We start from the raw sequence: 21,459 nt of genomic DNA, 5'->3' as shown, positions 1-21,459 counted from the left end.
CTACAATCACTTTTTAAAAATGATCATTCCAAATCCAAGATAAGAGATGACTAGATGATCACCTAGCACACTACATTAGATTACATAATGTCTGTCTTGATGACAAAGTTACAAAATGTACGCCAAACCACTTCTGATTCATCCAGCGCCCATCTCATAAGCGAGTCAAAAAGAGCCTATCGCAAGTCACTATGACACACTCTAAAATTATCTGCATCCAAGGATCACGATGCAAGATTAAAAAATCAGAAGATTGCATTCAAAAAGAGAAACATACAGATACAACTGGATAGCAAGGAAAATGCCTTCGTGAAATTGCTGAAAGCCATGTCATCGCCAAATGAAAGAACCTTTTGGACTCTGGTGGGCTATGGCTCAGGTTCATATCAGTAGCCCGATGACCTGTTTATCTCTAACGATAAGTGGGAAACCAATATGAAGTCCCTGTAAAATCAGTTATCACCTGCTCATTTGAACCACTAAGAGATTTCATAACATATCCTGGCATTATTAAGGAGGAAATATCAAAACTAATAAGAAGCTCGTACTTGTCCAAAGCAGCTGGTCCAAATTTATTTATTTATTTATTGAGCTTGTAGAGCGCGATAGCTACCCACAAGGGTTTCCCGGCGCTAAAGGAGACTGTAAGCCAAAAAAGGCGAAAGGGATACCGACAAGCTGAGGGATTATTGGTTGAAGAGCCAGGTCTTAATAGCTCTACGGAAATGGACTTAGCTGGTCTCTGAATGGATGTTAAGGGTAAGGGAATTCCAAAGTCTAGGGCCTAAAAAGGGGAAGGACCTGCCACTCATTCTTGCAAGTGGCATACCGATGGATCTGGTCAAGTTAGATGTCGTATTTTGGAGTACACTTTTAGAAAAGCTATTCTCTTATGCAATCCAATTCATGAAAGTTCCATCTTCTTAGAAAGGTACATTAGCACAATCAATCTACAAAAGTGCCCCAAATCAAGATCCTACTGCCTTCATATTAATAGAACTCTTAGATTTTGAAGGGAGCTGTTTGTTAAGCACTTACTAAACAAACTAAACAATTGGGCAGAAGAAAAATCATTAATACCAACACAAAAAGGATTCTGTACAGGTTGTTCAACTGTTGACATCACAACACTGACTCTACTTGCAAGCAAATTACTTATAAAGAAATCAACGTTATATGCCTGTTTGGTGGACTATTCCACAGCTTTCCATAAAGTGAAATACATAGCTTTCGGCAAAGGCTGTGGCCAAGCTCATAAAGTGGAAAATCGATCCTCATCTTCTGCATTTTATCATCTAATTGCATACTGGTACATGGCTACAGGTAACGCTATATACCCACAATACTCTGACTTCTAAATTCAGCAGCGAGAACGGCATCAAACAAAGTTGTAATTTGCCCCCTTATTATTTTCCTTGTATATTGCCAAATTAACCGAGTCCCTGGAGTCGGATCAGGGTATTCCTCCCATGCTGGGAGGTACAAAAATACCATATTTGGCCTACACCTATGAGTTGATGATTGTGTCACAAATGGCAAAAATGTTATCATTTGCATACTTATAACTTGGAGAACAGATTTATTGCTAATCTGTCCAAAATGAAAGTTATGACCTTTGGGAAGAAAACTAAATTCATTGGGTGGGTCGTATGAGAGTCTACAATCGAAAAAGTCAAACAATATGATTATCTCTGAGTGATATTTAACAGCAAGATATAATGGTCGAACCATCTAGCCATTAGAAAGCTTAAGTCAATGATGATCACCAACTCGGCAATATGATTTGCAAATCTGTCAGGCGGGAAAGCAATCAGACCATCATTGAAAACATTAAACCGATCCTATATTTGCTACATGCATCTCCCGCGTTGAACCACAAGACCATTTCCAGTCTTGATAACATTTTTATGCAATGTGTATGCAACCTGCTCCACCTCTGTACAGCAACCCCCCAACTGTGTCATAAAACTAGAATTAAGTCTAAAATCTCTAATATCACTCTACTACAGAATCACTATGAATTACTTCTGTGATTGTGCAAAAGTGGATTCAACATTACTAAAATACTTAATTTATCAGGAAGTAAGTAAAAGTACTTAAGTGGACTTAGAGTTGCACACTTTACCCGCAATCTCAGAAACCTATGACCTACCTGATCCACAGACACTGGTGTAGGTGAATCGACGAGTAGTACCTTTACTCTTAAACAGAGGGAGTCTGACTTGGCACAGGCCAAACAATACAACCATATGGACTTAGGGGTGGAGTTGCCGCCATCATTCGTTCTAATCTACAATTCACTAGTTTAATAACTACCCCCATACTAAATTCTGACACTCTTACGTTGAAATTCACTTCTCCCACACACTCTTTTATTTGTGTTCTAGTGTATCGTCCCCCTGTCAATATGCCCTCCTTCCCATCCTTGTTTAGCGATTTAATCTCGCAGCTCACTATCAACTCTGCCAGGATCTTGATCATTGGCGATTTCAATTATTGGCCACTAGACCCCCTTGAATCCTCTCTCTCACTTGAATTTACCGATCTGCTACTTGGTTTAAATTTTTCCCAACATATCTCTGTTGCTACCCATAACAAAGGCCATACTTTGGACCAGGTTTGGACCACCAATTTGGATATCTCTTCTCCTGTGGTCTACCCCTGTACCTGGTCCGATCACTTTTTTATTTCTTTCTCCCTAAAATTATTAGTTCCTAGTCGCTCCCCACCAGCCTCTAACTTTTCGGCACGCAACTGGAAGCATGCCGATATTTCCCTTTTTCATTCGACCCTTACTTCTACACTCCCTCTTGACCTCCCTGATTTGAACTCTCAAGCTGCCACCTTGGACCAATGGCTGTCTCTAGCTAGTGACGTGGTCGCTCCCGTTAAAATTATCAACGCTAAACGTCCTCATGACGCTCAGCGCTGGTTTACCGATCAACTGAAGGCTGATAAACTCCTTCTTAGACAGGCTGAGCGCCGCTGGAGGCGCAACTATGATCCTCCATCAAAACTTATCTATATTGACTTACTAAAATCCTATAAAAAGTCTATTATTTTGGCCAAATCTTCCCACTATTCTCAGAAAGTTATTAACTCTGTATCCAGAACAAAAGAAATCTTCTCTATTGTAGCTGAACTCTCCCTACCTGACCGTGTCACTCCCCAGCCTCAACCCTCGCAAGCTCTGTGTGACTCCCTTAATGCTTTTTTTTCTGATAAAATCTCCATGATCAAACATAATATCCCCCCTACTACCATGTCTCAGGCCAGTGCTCTCCCTTCCCCGAATCCTCACTCCTTGCATGAATTCCCCCCTATCTCCCTGGATACTTTTCGTTCTCTACTCCAGGCTGTTGGCTCCGGTTCCCCTAATGACTGTTGCCCTCCTCAAATCCTAAGAGATGCTTTTATGGCCTGTCCCGGCCCTCCCCTTGACCTTTTAAATCGCTCACTCTCCACAGGCTCTGTCCCCTCCGCTTTTAAAAGCGCTGTGGTGGTACCTATCTTAAAAAAACCCGGCTCTGACCCTGCGGTCCTGGGCAACTACCGTCCTATCTCCCTCCTCCCTTATCTGGGGAAGGTCTTGGAAACCTATGTCACCCGATGCCTGAGCACTTTCATCGAGGAAACTCATTTCCTCGATGACCAACAGGCTGGTTTCAGACCGTTCCATTCTACGGAGGCAGTGGTGGTGGCGGTTATGGACACGCTGAGACAGGGGGCTGACAAGAACATGGCCCAGGCCCTAGTGTTACTCGATCTCTCGGCCGCTTTTGACACGGTCGACCATGACATCTTGGTCGACCGTGTCAGAAATGCTGGCATCTCTGGCCTGGCCCTGTCTTGGATTGTATCCTTTCTCCAACTACGCTCCCAATCGGTACATCTGTCTTCCTTTTCTGCTCCTCGTATTTCACTTTCCTGTGGTGTTCCCCAGGGTTCTGCCTTGTCCCCTCTCTTGTTTAATCTTTATATGCAGCCCCTCCTTGTCTCTCTTCGTCATTCTTCTGTTACCACTTTTAACTATGCAGATGATCTGCAACTTATCTTTCCTATCGACCCCTCTCCTCTTTCTTGCTCTAATTTTCAAACCACAATGCTTAACATCTATGAGTGGATGAACTTCAGCCAGCTGAAGCTCAATCCGAGCAAGACAGAGTTGGTCCTGATAGGCGGGCCCCCTCACCCTTGGACTTCCAATTTCTGGCCCCCTGCCCTTGGTCCCCCTCCCTGCCCAGTCAACTCTGTGAAGAGCCTTGGTGTTACCATCTCTAGCGACCTTTCGATGCGGCCGCACATCAACGCTGTTACCTCGGCCTGCTTTTACCATCTCCGCAGAATCGGGAAGATCCGAAGGTTCCTATCACCAGAGGCTCTCACCCTTGTTATCATGGCCCTGGTCACCTCACGTTTAGACTATGCCAACTGTCTATACGTGGGGATCCCGGCATACCATCTCCAACGCCTTCAATTGGTGCAAAACCAGGCAGCCAGATTAATTTTTCAGCAGCCCAGACACCAACATGTCACTCCGCTGTTGAAAACTCTACACTGGCTCCCTGTTGCGCAACGCTGCATCTTTAAACTGGGATGTACTATTTTCAAATCTCTTTTTGCCTCTGCTCCTGTCTTTATTTCCCTCCGCTTGCACTCCTATGTTCCCTCTCGACACCTCAGATCCTCTGCTTACAATCTTTTGATCACTCCTAGGTTTAAACGCAAGAAACACGGTGGTGCCTGTTTCTCCTTTCTTGCCCCGTTCACTTGGAATTCCCTCCCTCTCTCCATCCGGCTCAGCTCCGATTACTCCTCCTTTCGCAAATCCCTGAAAACACATCTGTTCCGCCTTGCCCATGGCTAGCTGCACCCACCCCCTTGTGCCCTTATCCACTGGTCTTTGAGCGCCAAGAAACCAATTGGTGTATGTGCGCGGTATCAAATTTTTTTAACATAACATAACATAACATAGGGGCCGATTAAGATAGCGGATTTCCCGCATCCACCGGGCCGGCGGAAGCCACCGCCGGCCCGGAGGATGTGGGAAATCCGCCGGGAAGCCTTGCAAGACCCACCGCCATATTAGGATGGCTGGTGGGTCTTACTATCTGTCCGCCGCTTATCCGCCGCGGGCGGATTCCGCCCGCGGCGGAAAAGCATTAACATGGCTGGCGGTGTCTATCAGACACCGCCAGCCATATTAGGATGACTGCGGAAAGATGCCATTACAAGGCGGCATTTCCGCCGTGTAAAGGCATACGGATTTGTGTTTGGGGGCCCGTTGGGGGCCCCCAGGGGTGAAGGGGGGGTGGGCGGTGCACATGGGGGTACCTATGGTACCCCCCTGCATTTGCCTGCACAAAGCGGCAGGCACCGCGAGGTGCCTGCCGCTTTGTGCATGCAAATGCACAATTTACTTTTTTATCATTGCAGCGGGTGCTGCTTCAAGCAGCACCCGCCGCAATGATAAAAATACAGGATGTGACCGCCAGGGTGGCGGTCACATCCTAATTTGCACGGAGGGACCGCCGCTGCCCCTGTCCCTCCTTCTCTATGGTGGCGGACGGACTCAGGTCCGTCCCGCCATCATAATCGGCCCCTTAGTGTTTGATACCTACTTTCTGCAGAATGAAGAATATTTAGGGTCAAATTTGCCTGGTTATGTTAAAATGAAATTTGTAAGTTTCAGATTGTTTTATAACTCGATTCATGAATGCAAAGGGAAAAGAACTCAGTTTTTAAAGATAAAAACGTTGTAGGCATGCAATCAAATCTTTTCTGCACATCTTATGTATTTGCCCGAAACTGTTGCATTTAAGAAAAATCTTTTATGCCCCATGTTCAACAAGGCAAAATTAAGATCAACTGTGGAAACTGTTAGGTACTGTTTTAGCATTAGGGCAGATAGTGCAATAATAATTTTAACAACATTTTTAGGTCAGGCTTATAAAGCCCTATCTGTATGATTTTATCATTCATTTTTATATCCTGATTTTTCTCTGCTGTATCTCGATTCAGGCAAGCTGTTTTTATACAAACCTACCTTCATTTATAGGCTTCTTTGCACACATTGTGGATTTGCACCACATCAGCGTATATAAAAAAAATGTCAGCTAGTAGGTCAAAAAAGATCAACAGAAGATGCTGCTTGAGACTGTGAAAGTGTCCGGATCAATAGTGCAATAATAAGGCTAGTGATGTTATTGGTCAAGGTTTATAAACCATCTCTTCATCAAACATGTAAATGTCCACACTTTGCTTGATTATGCTTGTATCAAGTTTCATGCAAACTGCTCATATATACTGATTGCATATTCAATGTTTCTGGGCATTTGTATATTTCTTAAAAAATTGTATCTAAGTAATGACAGTTTGCCAGGGATTTCCAAGAGGGCAAAACAAGATCTACTGTTTAATATGCCTATCACTGGGATAGTCTCAAGAATAACAGTACAATAATATGCCAATAAATCTGCAGATCAGACTCACATATTATTAACTCTGTGACTTAAATATTCTAGCCATACTCTGAATTGTATGATCTGAGTTCACATGCAAGGAAATTGTTTTGTTTTCTGCCTTGTTTTTATAACACTATTATTTTAGAAATCTTTTACCCATCTTCCGATACTTGTACTGATCGTGATGTTTTATACCTTTTATTGTAATCTTTTGATTGATACAATAAACATATATATACTACACTATAGTCCATACTGGCTTTGTAAATAAAATCATCATCATATTGTAAAGAGCCAGAATGTGCCTGTGCTGACAGAAACAGGACTATATCAAGCAAGGCAATCAATTTGGCTCCACTGATAAGCTTTGTTAGAAATGGGGTTTCCAGTTGGCTAAGGCATGCGCCAAAGCCAGGCAGAGACCACCACTCTAGTCAGGGCAAGGGAGTTACACGCCAAAGATAACCCCTGCTCACCCTCTAGGTAACGTGACACGAGCAGTAAGGCTAATCCCGGAGGCAATGTAGGTTAAGTATGTGCGCATGCACCCACCAGCAACAACATCCCAGGCCCCCCACAAAAGGAACTCCACACAAGGTTATATATAAAAATAGCCTTTGTATTATACCAAACACATTAGATAATAAACACACACTTTGCAATGTGCCATAGGCACGGGCAGAATTTACAGGGGATTATGTACATAAGACAGGGCCACATGGACCACTGTCAGGAATAAGCACTTGGTAGAATTAGCACTTAGAACATAGAACAATTGCAGCATAAAATAGCAAATGTAGCACACAACCAGTAACCACTGGTAACAGGTAAGTACCTCCTACGCAATCCTAACCACCTTAGGCATATATCATGCAGGGAACCATGAACTCACTAGTATAACCCATACTAGATAAAACAACCTCCTAAGCATAAACATATGTCTAGAGGTATCAGAACACATGGTGTGCAAAACATACTACACACAGTACATTTCCTAACACCCAAAAAGCAATAGCACATGAATCATAACAGCACATAAATCACGTTATGGTCCAGGTTGCGCCACTGCGCCAAAACCTAAACGTAGAAGCTGCCCACTACTTGCAGGGCAGCTGAGGGTCAAGAACAGGGCCTAAACGCTGCAGCTGGCACTAAGTGCTGCGCAGCTGTGGAAGGCCAAAGTAGGGATGAAGGAGTGCGACTCACTCCTGAGTCCATAGTACATGTCCCTAGAAACAAACGTAAATGGTGCATCTGCCCACTACTTGCTGGGCAGCTGGAAAGCAAACTGCGACAGGGGCCCTCACTGGCCCTCTGGAGCAAAGACTGCGCCAAAATGTTGGAGCCATTTGGCTCTAGGAATGCATTTTGTGCATTTTGAAGCCATCTAGGCTCTGAAACAAGACATGTGCCCTCTGGAGCAGTCTGGCCCCTCAAAGAAAAAAACGCCCCCAACGGTGGAGCCCTCTGGCTCAAAAGCTACTGGGGCCTCGGAGCCATGGGGCTCTGTAACAAATGCGGCCAACTGGGGGGAGCGGCCCGCTGCCATCCCGGGCCGCGCTACCTCCCGTAATGCCCCCGAGACGTTGGAGCCCGCAGGCTCGTACTAACAATGCCCCCAATGTGGTAGAGCCTCCTGGGTCGAGATAAAAAATGCCCCCAAGAGCCTTCTCGGCTCTAATTACCAAAATGCGGGAGAACAACAGGGGAGCGGCCCGCTGCCATCCGGGGCCGCTCTACCACTGACTGGGGGCCCATCGAGACGCCTGGATTCACCGGCTGCTCAGGGAGGCGGCGTCTCTGCGGGGTTTCTCTGCTCCTCTTCAAGGGCGGCCGGCGGGGCTCTCTGTCACCGGGGCTCCCACCTCTGCATGGGAGCCCCCCAACACTGGTGCGGTGTTGCTGGCGGCCCCGGGGCTCTCCCTCACTCCTGGGAGCCCCGGGCTACGGGAGGCCATCTCGGTCGGCTTTTCTTCCTTCTTCCCGGCGGCGGCGGGCAGGACTTCCCTTCACAACTGGAAGTCCCGCCCAGCGTCAGGCACTCCGGTGCCTAACTTCCTATTTACGGCTCGAGGGCCACGGCAGTGATTTTCGGGCAGAAAGGAGGGGTGGGCACCCTCGGTACTAAAATAAAATATAGAAGCGGGGTGGGCACCCGCTAAGGAGCACATAAACGGGGTGGGCACCCGTGAATAAGAATTAAGCAACTAGACTGGCATAATGCAGGGTGGGCACCTGCAAGGGGAACAAAAGGGCAGGAGCACTTCCCTCAGGGAAAATGCCAGTGATCTGCCCAGAAATAGAAATAAAGCGCTCACGAGGCACAGAAAGCACCAAAGGCCCCAAAAAATGACCCCTACAACAAAGACGGTCCAAGGAACACAGCCCCCAAAGGTGAAGAGGGCAGGAGGGTCCCACAAAGTCCTGGACACCAAAAGATGGAGAAAGCAGCTCCCAATAAAAAGGAAAGTCCTCCAGCATCCAAGTCCATCAGCAATCCAGGGGCTGGGCAGGGCCCATGGAGGCAAACCTTCCCCTGGGCCCCAGCAGCAGCACGCCCCTGGTAGATTCAAGTCAGGAAACAAGAACATTTAACATGAGGTCACAGCCTCTTTTTATACACCACATCCCTTTGTCTCTAGGGCGCAGGGTGGGGGAAAACCAGACGCAGCTGGTTCTGGAGCACTTTGTTTTACTCAGCCCCTGTCCCTATTCACAGAACAGGCTAGGGTCATCAGTCGCACCACAAGGGGCCAGCATTGTGGAGGGAAAGCCCAGTCCTATTCAGGTCCCAGGTGCAGCCCCTCCCTGCCATCAACATGCAGATCTCCCCATTCACCACCGGGGCAGACCCATCCTGACTCATGGAGCCAGGCACACCAGCCAGCTCCAGCCAATCAACAGCCAGACAGTCAAATCACATTAACTGCACAGACATGCTAACTTCTGGAAGTGGCAATTCCACACTAGACACATGAACGCCGCACACATCATCGCGCAGCATTTAATCACACGAGTCCGCACATACCAAACTCAACCTTGCACTCCCCACGCATCAGGAATTACCATGGACACACAAATTCCCCATGTATTCCTACGGGAGGGCAGGCCAATCTCACACACGCACTCAGGGAGCGCCTGCACTTTACACTGTGCCACAGTGCTAAAGTGCGCAAAGACCAGAAATCATTATACTGATGGAACATTAAAAGGCAAAAAGTTCAGGGGTGAACGTGCCAGAAGGGCCAAGTCTAACAAGCTTCAATGCCTAACTTTTGCATACCAGTTTAGATATATTTCTACTATATACAATATTTCATAGATGCTATCTGTCCACTGACTCTGCATAAATTCTATCTCAGATTGCCCTGCTGAAGTATTCAGTATACCACATTGGGGCAGATGTCTGACCCTACTAATTTGTAAGTCGCAAATTGTGTCATTTTGCGACTCGCAATTTGCGACTCGCAAATAGGAATGCACAACAGTGTCTCAGACACTCTTTGTGATTACTAATGGGGTTGCAAATTGCCTGCCTCAATAATATTCATGAGGCAGGTGCAATTTGAGACCCCATTAGGAATGGCTAGCACTCCTAGGGATGGTGGCCTGCTGGGGTCAACAGACCACCATGTCTTTGACTGCTTTTTAAATGAAGCAGTTTTTTTTTTAATGCAGTCTATTTTCCTTAAAACAGGAAAACGGGATGCATTTCAAAAAAATTAAAATGAAGCCTTACTGTTTCGTTTTTATAAGAGCAGCCAGTGGTCCGTGGGTCCACTGAATGCTCATAAAAAATATTATGAATGTCAGTCACAAAGGAGATCGGGTCCTTTAGGAACCCATTCCCTTTTATGAGGGGCTTACCACCTACTTGAAGTAGGTCGTAAACTGCGAGTGTTTTGCGCCCGCAATTGCGGTCACAAAACAATGGTACATACAATTGAGACTCGCTATTAGGAAGGGACGCCCTTCTCACGTCCCTTCCTAATAGCGAGTCGCAAACCCTATTTTGCAAGTCGATAATAGGTTACCAACTTGAAAAATAGGGTTTGTACATGGGCCAGACCTATTTTGCGGTCGCAAATGGCCCGATTTCCCGTTTGCTACGGCAAAAAAGCGGTCTTACATCTGGCCCACTGAGAATTAGTTATTTTCCAGGCCTCCGGTATCTCCACTATCTATCTGCCAGCTTGGTAGATTAAAAATAACATTTCAGTTTGCATCAGCGCTCAGTGCTTCTGCACACACTTACACATCCTGGGTTTCCTTTCAAAAGATGCACAGGCTTATTTTTTAGTCAGTCCATGACCGTTTCGCTACTGTTTATAAATAAATCGTTTTTAATGTTATCTCCTCTAATATTGAAAAATTCATTCCCTCTGCAACTGAAGTGTTCATGACTCACAGAAACTTTCCCCGTAGGACTGCGTATCTGGCGGTCGATTCAAATGAAATAAGCGCCCACATTGCCAAGATGATACACTGTAGGAGCCTTATTATGGCGGACCACGAACATAGCTGGTAAAATACATCACTTCTTGACATTAAGGAGGTGGATTTGAAACCTCAATTTGACCCGTGGATCCAGAGAACGACACATTATTGTCAGAATTCGCTGCAAAATATTGGAATTGCTCTCGCTACATGATTTATTGTGCACACACGTAAAAAGGATTGAATTTGATTCCATGATCCTATTGACGTTATACGGCTTTGGATGCCCTGAAGAAGTTCTGGTTTCAGAACGAAGCGCGTTGGCTGTGAACACTTAAATAAAGAGAAGAATACACACCCTGAAGGGAGGAATTGTATTAATTGGACAACATTTTTTTATATTCATGTACATTCATGAAATTATATACTGAGGTGGTCCAACTTTAATGCAAGTGTTATAACAATATTTTACCCTGGCTTAGGGTGGTGCTCTTGGACAGTGAGCATTGTTAAAGATTTGCACACAAAAAATACACTGTATTGATTTATTGGTAAATATTTTTCTGCGTTTAGGGTGCCTGATCAGGAGTTGGTCCACTGTCTGGTTCTGTGCATTCAAGACTCACAGAAACTTCTTTGTAGCCATAACTCAGAGAAAAGATCTTCCTTTGTATGAACCTAAATTTAAATGCAGATTGTGCAATGTATGTTAAGCACTTTCCATTTAATACACACAGTAACTAGCTATTAAATGTTATGCAAATTCCAGAAAAGGAACGGATTAACATTTATCAAAAAATGGTAACCATGCCAGGCACAGCCCAGGGCCAGACCTTTTTTTCGCGCTTAAGCATTTCAAGCATGGCTGCCTTCTAGGCTAAAATGCCATTCTGACATTTTTTTAAACTCAGGCGGGGTCGGTAGGTAGTCCAGCAGAATTAAAAGAGCGTCAGAAACACAGATTCACACAGAGATTTTCGCAGTTGAAAGCATCCGAAATCTCCAGGTGGAACTGAGGATTTTCTGGGGGATTGGTCTCAGAATTACCGATTCCTCCAGTAAACCCTAATTTTACAGATGCACCTCCTAGTTCCACCAGCAATCCATGTGACCTCTGGCCCTGAAGTTACCTGTATTTCTTGTATCTGTGACTGGGGGAAGGGGGTTGATTTATCGGGTACAATCTGTGGCACTGCAGTTTTACACAGAGAGGGCGTGTTTACAAGCCCATGCACCGCTGGTGCGTCACTTTAAGGGGCCTATTACGATGTCAGTCATAAAGCCTCTGCCCTAAGGTCGGAAGCTTTACGGCCAACGTTGACAGTTTCAATGCAGCCCTCCACCTCACTCTCACTATCATGCATGCTCCTTAACACCCACTCACTCAGCAATGACACCATAGAGATGTGGGACTTACTGGGCAATGCTGCCATGGACCTCCTTTCACAGAAACATGACTTGCACCAGCATCAACATCAGACATCGTCGCGGCCGTCTCATCTGGATGCACGATTGTCAGGCAAGACCATCAACACAGATGTAGGGAGGAATAGCCATCATCTTCAAGGACTCCATCAGTTGTACCACCTCCACAGAAACCTGAGCCATACTACTTGGAACACCTCAACTTTAAACTACGAATCACAGCCAACTTCCCCCCTGGGCAGAACCCCGGTATCCGACCCCCAGGACTCCGCTCAAACTTACAACACTGAACACTTCATTGTTCGACTATTTATCAAATCAAGTGCTTCTGTCTCCTCGAAAGTCTCAAAAACCTAAGACTCATCCAACATGTCTCTGACCCCTCTAACACTGCTGGACACACCCTGAGCCCCATCTTCACCTCACCCAACATTGCGGTTAACACACTCACACCAACCTCCTGGACCGACCTCAAAGTCTTCAGCTTTAAAACCAACATCCCAGACCACAGAAGAACAATTGCTGCAGGTCCAGCTTGCTGATGCTGGAAAAACATATCAGCGGTGGATTGGGTTTCTGCTCTCTACAAGAATCAACCTAAACACATAGGCAACCAAGCAAGCAACATCATCATCTTTAACAACTGAATGGCCTCCTGCGCCAGTACTCTGACTCCTCACAAATCAAGCCAATCAGCTAAAACATGAACATAGGTTGACTGGTACACCAAGGAACTCACATTCACCAAATAGCAGGGTAAGCAACTAGAATTGAGGTGGACAGCCAGGCAAGAAGACTTGGACATGAAAGCCTTCAAATCTATCCTGAGGTGCTACCACCAACAAACTCAGGAAACCAAGAGAAAGACCCCATCTTAACAAATCAACACCAGCTACTTTAGCATCAAAAAATCTTCATGATCATCAAGGAGTTCACCACACGTGCAGCAACCGTCAGCAACATTACCTCACTCAAGAACTGTGGAACAACTTCTTTGACTATTTTAGCAACAAAGTCATAGCCATATGTAAGAAAATGGGTTACTGGTTGGTGGGGACAGACCCTACTGAAGATGAAACCACAATCCCTGTCAGGGTGAAGTCACAAGTAAACCCTAAATTAACCTGGCTCAACCTTCTGGTAGCTTGGCCCAGAACAGTCAGGCTTAACTCCGAGACAATGTGTAAAATATTTTCGCAATTCTTCGGTAACACAGTGAAAACACACCACAAAAGGATAAATGAAATAAGACCAAAACAACAAATAATCCAATCAGTAGAACTGGAAGAGTGTAACTGTTAAGGTTCTAGTGAATATAGCCCTAATAAGCACAAAGCCACAACTGTGGCTATCTGGTTGCACAACACAGGGACAAAGTCTCAAGTTCAGGATGACTGCAATGCAACGTGAGCTGGCTCCAGACACCCAGTTAGGGTAGCTGAGTACGAGTTCAATCCTGGTAGCAGGGCATTACGAGGTCCAATGCTGACGATGTGTCACGCAGCCGAGGAGATGCAACAGTTCCGATGAGCTGTGAAGCTGCGAGTGAGGTCCTGAGTCATTGCTGAGGATCACATTGACAAGGGCTTGTGATGCGTAGTTTGGCATTGAGAATGTGTCACGCAGTGGAGGTGATGCATCGGCTCTTAAGGGCTGTGAGGCTGTGATGTGAGAACCTGCGTCGTCATCGAGGCTGCCATTGATGAGGGATTTGTGATGCGAGGGTGTGCGTCTGGAATTTTTGCACAGGCGGTGATTCCAATCCGTGCTGCGAGGTCAATGCAGGGTCCTTTGGGTCGGGAGTCCCATCGCAGCAGAGACGATGTGTCAGTTCTGCTCGGTATTGTGCCACCCAGCAGAGGAGATGTGTTCGTTCTGCTGGGTCCACAGATGGGCTGGCAGAACACCATTAGGCCAACTTCCATGGGTCCAACAGTAGAGTGGCACCAGTTGGCAGGGTAGGACTCACAGATGGCAGAGTCCAGGTACTGAATTCAAGGTTGTTGGAGCCTTCCGTCTCTGAGGCTCTGGACAGGAGGCCAGTCAACTAGCCCTTGGAGTGACTTTAGGGCCCTGGGTTCAACAGATACAGGTCCAGTCCTTCTTCCTAAGGCAAGGGGGCAGCAGGCAGCATGTCAGGTCATCACCATAGCAGTCCTTCCTCTTGACAGAGTATTTACAGGCTTAGAGGTGCACTGAAGAGTTTATGTCTGATGTCCACCAACACGTCTCAGCTGTACAAACTTCACATCTTTTACCACCCCCCAGGCATGAACAACTCCTTTACGGACCTCCTCATGGAAATCATCACAGCCAAGGTTTCTCCAAACTCTAATGACATTTTCCTTGACGACTTTAACCTGCATTGGAACGATGCTAAGGACCGTCAGGTCAATGCCATCAGAGACTTCTTGGCCGATCAAGCCTTTACCCAAGCCTGCTCCCTCCCTACTCATTCGAAAGGCGCCACTCTAGATCATTGCTAAGGAATCAGCAGTCAAATTTCTCTTTATTGACCCCTGCGATTGGTCTGACCACCACGCCATCACCTTCCTCCTGCCCAGCACCCACAAAACATGGACACCTCATCCCGTGATTCCTAAACGATGGGTTAGAGACACTAAGAACCTTGATCACGAGAAACTGGCAGCGCTTTGTGTGTCCGACCTCCCCCCGCCCCCTCAGTGCACCTCAGTCAACAACCTAGCGACTCATTACTCCTCAACCATATCTGACATTCTCGATGACCTGGCACCACTAAAATTAAAAAGAACCCTGGTCAAAGACCGAAACCCCTTGTTCAGTGGATCCCTCAACAAGGAGAGGAGATTCCTTCGACAGACTGAACGAAACTGGAACAACACCCTTCAGCAGCACATCTAAAACTTCTACGCCAGGCCAGAAATGCCTACAACAAGAAAATCCTCAACACTAAAAAAGAATTCTTCAGATCTGAACTAGAGAATACCAAAAATCGACCTCGCAAGCTGTTTGACTTGTTCAAACACCAATCCAACAAACTAACGAAAACCACAAAGAAACCCCATAACCCCTAATATCAAGCAAGGAATTTTCTTCCTTCTTCTGCGACAAAATCTCTGCCCTTGGAAATGAACTTAAATCCGCTACTCACAACCAAAATCAAAATCCGCCTGCTCCACAATCTATCCCCGCGCTGTCCTCCCAAACCTCACCCAAAAACTTAGTGCACTGGTCCAAGCTAAAAACCTATGACGAACATTCTATCTCGAGAATTCTTGCCTCCTTAAAACCGAACAATCACTTCAATGATCCTCTCCCCTCTAACTGCCTAGCTGCCGCCTCTCAGGCTATTATCCCTTCCTGGACCTCAATAATCAACGCCTCTCTCCTACAGGGCTCAATTTCTGACTCGCTCAAAGCGGACCAAGTTATCCCCATCCTAAAAAAACAACGCTGGACCCTGCCTCCGCCGAGAACTATAGACCCATATCCAACATCCCTCTCCTTGCCAAAGTTCTGGAAAAATGGGTGCAACAGCAGCTAAGCCTACACATCAACAACTTTCACCTGCTAGATGACTTCCCTTCAGGGTTCAGACCTGGTCACAGCACGGAAACCACCCTCCTCCACATAGTGGATGACGCCCTCCAAGCCCTCTAACTAGGCAAAACCTGTCTCTTAATCCTCCTAGACCTGTCCTCTGCCTTTGATACAGTTAACCACAAAATTCTCCTAGAACGCCTCAAACTTAGGATGGGGTTGGATAGCACGGTCCCTGAATGGTTTAGATCCTTCTTCCAGAACCGCTCACAGAGAGTCCTCATCAACGGTAATCTATCCGCCCCCTCTCCGGTTATGGTTGGAGTCCCCCAAGGATCAACCCTCTCCCCTACCCTCTTCAACCTTTACCTTGAACCTCTCACCGAGATGTTATGTGCCGCCTACATCTCTTACTTTATGTACGCTGATGATACTCAGATCTACATAAAACTCTCTTCCCCTGAGGACATTCTCTCCTTGAACGAGGCCCTGAAGCTGACAGTCCACTGGCTCACCACCAACCAGCTAAAACTTAACGCGAATAAAACTGAATTTCTCCTCATTTCCCCACCCAAACCCAATCCAGACATCCAGGAATGGATCAAGACCATCACAACACAAACTGCCCTCCTACCATTGTTGACTCAGCGAAATCTCTTGGAATAACGCTTGACGGCAGCCTGAACATGAGCGGCCATAAAAACTCGATGCCCAAAATGACCAGATTCCACCTGAGTTACCTAAGAAACCTAAAACCCTTCCTCGATGTGGCCGACCTTAAAACGGCAACTCAGGCACTAGTCATTTCCAGACTAGAATCTGGATGCTCTACTCTTGCAGGGCTATCCAAAAACTCCCTGGCCCCTTTAAAAGCCTGCCTCAACACTGCCACCAGACTCCTAACTGGCTCAAAGAAATTCAACCACATCTCCCCCCACCTCAAAGCTCTGCACTGGCTTCCCCTAGAGGCCAGAATCCAATTTAAACTGACCTGCGTTACTCACAAAGCCCTTTTCTTCTATTGCCCTTCATTTCTCACACAAAAACTTGTGGTATCCGGAGGAGCCAGAAACTCTCGATCTGCCAAAGACCTGCTGCTGCAACTAGCACGCTTCAGGAAGAAAAAAACCTACAATCGTGCCTTTTCTGGGGCCGTGCCAAGAATTTGGAACTCTCTCCCACCCGCCATTAGAAGACTTCCATCCTTGGCACACTTTAAGAAGGAAACCAAAACCTTCTTAATGGGAAAATACCTCGCCTAACGAATACTTTACAATCACCGCATTGACTTGCCCCACTCTCCACCTCGGCAATATCCCTGGCTTCTACGGATGATACCTATTCTGCACTCCTGGGCATCCCCCCAAAAGCTGAGACTGCATGCCTTCTTGTATAATGTATCTACTTGTTTTAATTTTTATATCACATGTAGCCTGGACTTTAAATGTGCAGCGTGCTTTTCTTGTATAATGTATCTCCTCCCTTTCCCAATTTATCCCTCTCGTCCCTACCCTTGTATACTACCCCTTAATCCTGTAAAGCGCTCTGATACCCTCACGGGTCTGGTTCGTGTTCTATAAAATAAATAAATAAATAAAAATACCTAGTTCTGCATTTGAAGTGGAAGAAGCTTCTAGAGTTTTCCATTGGAAGTCCCCAGACATCCCACCTTCTTTGTCCTGACTTGGGACTGACTACAGGTGGTATACAGCCCTTTGTGTGGAGGCAGGACACAGCCTATTCAAATATAAGTAGGGCTGTGCCCAGGTCCACACTCTCATCCTGTCAGTGATGACGCATCCATGCACACCTAAGCTCTCTATTTTGTGTGTGTGTGTGTGTGTGTGTGTCTGTCTAGGAGGAATACACAAAGCCCAATGGTCATCTACACCCAGTCATGTGTCCCAGGGACAGCCACAGGCACTAAGTGGCTAAAGTAGGCAGTGCTTAATTTGTAAAATATTAAATCCAAGTGCTCAAGTTTTTGCAGGAGGCCACACTCTCATCCCCAGCTCCACCCACGTCCTCTACTGGCTCCACCCACTTCCTCCACTGGCTCCACCTACTTATTTCCCTGAATCCAAAATGGTCTTGGCTAACAATTAAAGACTGGCAGTGGAAGCAGTTGCACAAGACACTGCCAGTTGGCAGCTCACCACTTTCAAAATAACTCCCCCCACACTCAGTTAAGGACACCAATGCATGCAAGCCTGCTCTGAAAGAAGGTGAAACTTGAGTGACGATTGCCTGTGTAGTCTATGTAGCAGCATTATGGTACGGTTAGGTTGGTGAGCTGTCCTGAATAGCGGCCAATTGGACCCATATTGTGTGCTACCATTAGCCAGTACAAGGCTTTGAAGAATAACATAACACAATGCATTGTAGGACTTCTAGTTTTACTTCATAACAATGCAAGAATGTGTACTGATGACAGAAAACAGGCCTAGTTGAATGTGCCACTCAAGGCAAAATAATTATTTTTTTAACTTAAAAGCCAGCATCAGTGGAGGAATAACTGCATCCGTGGGCTCACTCTATAAAAAGTTATTTAACATAATGAGCCATTTCTATGCTTTGCAGACAAATATAACACTGAACACTGGCACACAGCTGATGGCAGAAAAACAAGAAAACAAAGTCTACCTGAACGTGCCACTCGACGCAAAATTGCCTTGAGTGGCACATTCAGGTAATCTTGCTTTTCTGCCATCAGCTGTGTGCCAGTGTTCAGTGTTATATCGGTTTACAAAGCATTCAAATTGCTTATTTTGCTAAATAACGTTTTATAGTGTGTGGGGGTCACAGCTGCAGTTCTTCCGCCTCTGCTACCGGCTTTTAACTTTAAAAAAAGATTTATTTTGCTGCAAAAGTTAAAAGCCAGCAGCATTGGAGGAAGAGCTGCAGCCGTGAGCCCCACCTACTATAACATGTTAGTTAGCATAATCAGCCACTTGAATGCTTTGTAGACAAATATAATACTGAACACTGGCACACAGCTGATTAGAGAAAAACAAGATTACCTGAACGTGCCACTCAAGGCAATATTTTGTCAAGTGACAGGGTTCAGATAGTCTTGTATTTCTGCCATCAGCTGTGTACTAGTGTTAAGTGTTATATCTGTCTACAAAGCATTCAAATTGGTTATTTTGCAAAATAAAGTTTTATAGTGTGGGGTCCACGGCTGCTGTTCTTCCGCCACTGCTGCTGGCTTTTAACTTTAAAAAAAGATTTCGCTGCAAAAGTTAAAAGCCAGCAGTAGTGGAGGAAGAGCTGCAGCCACGTGCCCCAAGTAGGGTGACCAACTGGCATTGGTGCAAATTCAGGACGGTGAGTGTAAAAATTCAGGACAAAGGGTCAAAATTCAGGACACAAATTCAGGACAGGAGGTCAAAATTCAGGACAAAACTTCAGGACAATAGGTAAGTTTTACAGACACCTCAGAGGTCGCGCAATAGTATATAAGTAAGCCCAGCCATATCCAAACATATTCAACCATTTGCAAACCTATCCATCATGTATCCTTCCATCTATCATTTCACTCATCCATCCCTTCATCCATCCTTTCACTCATCCATCCATTATCCATCCATCCATCCACCCTTTCACCCTATCCATCTCTACACGTATCCATCCACTCTTTATCCCATCCATCCATTCACTCATCCATCCAGCCATTTACCCTTTCACCAATCCAGCCATCCTTTCACTTACTAATCCTTCCACCCATCTACTCTTTTAGTCATCCATCCATCCTCCCTTTCTCTCTCCATCAACCTTTTCACTTAGCCAACCTTCCTTCCTTCCATCCATCCATCCACCCATCCATCCATCTACTCATCCACTCATGAATCCATCCATTGACCCTATCACTCATCCATCTATCATTTCACTCCTACACACATCTATTCATCCTTTTGTCCATCTACCCTCCCTTTCACTCACTCATCCATCCTTACATCCACCCTTTCACTCATACGTTCATTCATTCACCCTTGCACTTATCAATCCATCCATCATTTCACTCATCTACCCACCCACCCACCCATCATCCACCCAACCATCCACCACCCACCATCCACCCACCCATCCACTCATCCATCCTTTCACCCACCCACCATCCACTCATCCATCCATCCTTTCACCCACCCACTCACTCATCATCCAGCCATCCATCCATCCTTTCACCCACCCACTCCTCATCCATCCTTTCACCCACCCACTCTCCATCCATCCATCCTTTCACCCACCCACTCATCATCCATCCATCCATCCTTCCCCTCATCATCCATCCATCCTTCCCCTCATCATCCATCCACCCTTCCCCTCATCATCCATCCATCCATCCTTTCACCCACCTACTCTCCATCCATCCATCCTTTCACCCACCCACTCATCCATCCATCCATCCATCCCCTCATCCATCCTTCCTTCCCCTCATCCATCCATCCTTCCCCTCATCCATCCTTTCACCCACCCATTCTCCATCCATCCATCCTTTCACCCACCCACTCATCATCCATCCATCCATCCATCCTTCCCCTCATCATCCATCCCCTCATCATCCATCAATCCTTCCCCTCATCATCCATCCATCCTTCCCCTCATCATCCATCCATCCTTCCACCCACCCACTCATCATCCATCCATCCATCCATCCTTCCCCTCATCCATCCATCCTTCCCCTCATCCATCCATCCTTCCCCTCATCCATCCATCCTTCCCCTCATCCATCCATCCTTCCCCTCATCCATCCTTCCTTTTATCCATCATCCATCTTCCCCTCATCCATCCATTCTTCCCATCCATTTATCCTTTCCCTCATCATCCATCCATCCTTCCCCTCCATCCATCCATCCTTCCCCTCATCATCCATCCATCCTTTCGCCCACTCATCTATCCACCCATCCTTCCCCTCCATCCATCCTTCCCCTCCATCCATCCTTCCCCTCCATCCATCCTTCCCCTCCATCCATCCATCCTTCCCCCTCATCATCCATCTATCCTTTCACCCACTCATCCATCCATCCATCCTTCCCCTCCATCCATCCCCTCCTCCATCCATCCTTCCCCTCATCCATGCATCCTTCCTTCCCCTCATCCATCCATCCTTCCCCTCATCATCCATCCACCCTTCCCCTCATCATCCATCCATCCTTTCACCCACCCACTCTCCATCCATCCATCCTTTCACCCACCCACTCATCCATCCATCCATCCTTCCCCTCATCCATCCTTCCTTCCCCTCATCAATCCATCCTTCCCCTCATCCATCCTTTCACCCACCCAATCTCCATCCATCCATCCTTTCACCCACCCACTCATCATCCATCCATCCATCCATCCTTCCCCTCATCATCCATCCCCTCATCATCCATCCATCCTTCCCCTCATCATCCATCCATCCTTCCCCTCATCATCCATCCATCCTTCCACCCACCCACTCATCATCCATCCATCCATCCATCCTTCCCCTCATCCATCCATCCTTCCCCTCATCCATCCATCCTTCCCCTCATCCATCCATCCTTCCCCTCATCCATCCATCCTTCCCCTCATCCATCCTTCCCCTCATCCATCCTTCCTTTTATCCATCATCCATCTTCCCCTCATC

This window comes from Lissotriton helveticus, chromosome 1_1 (assembly GCF_964261635.1).
Source record: "Lissotriton helveticus chromosome 1_1, aLisHel1.1, whole genome shotgun sequence".
Lineage (NCBI taxonomy): Eukaryota > Metazoa > Chordata > Amphibia > Caudata > Salamandridae > Lissotriton > Lissotriton helveticus.
The sequence above is the reverse complement of the archived record's forward strand: the minus strand, read 5'-3'. Positions refer to the sequence as shown.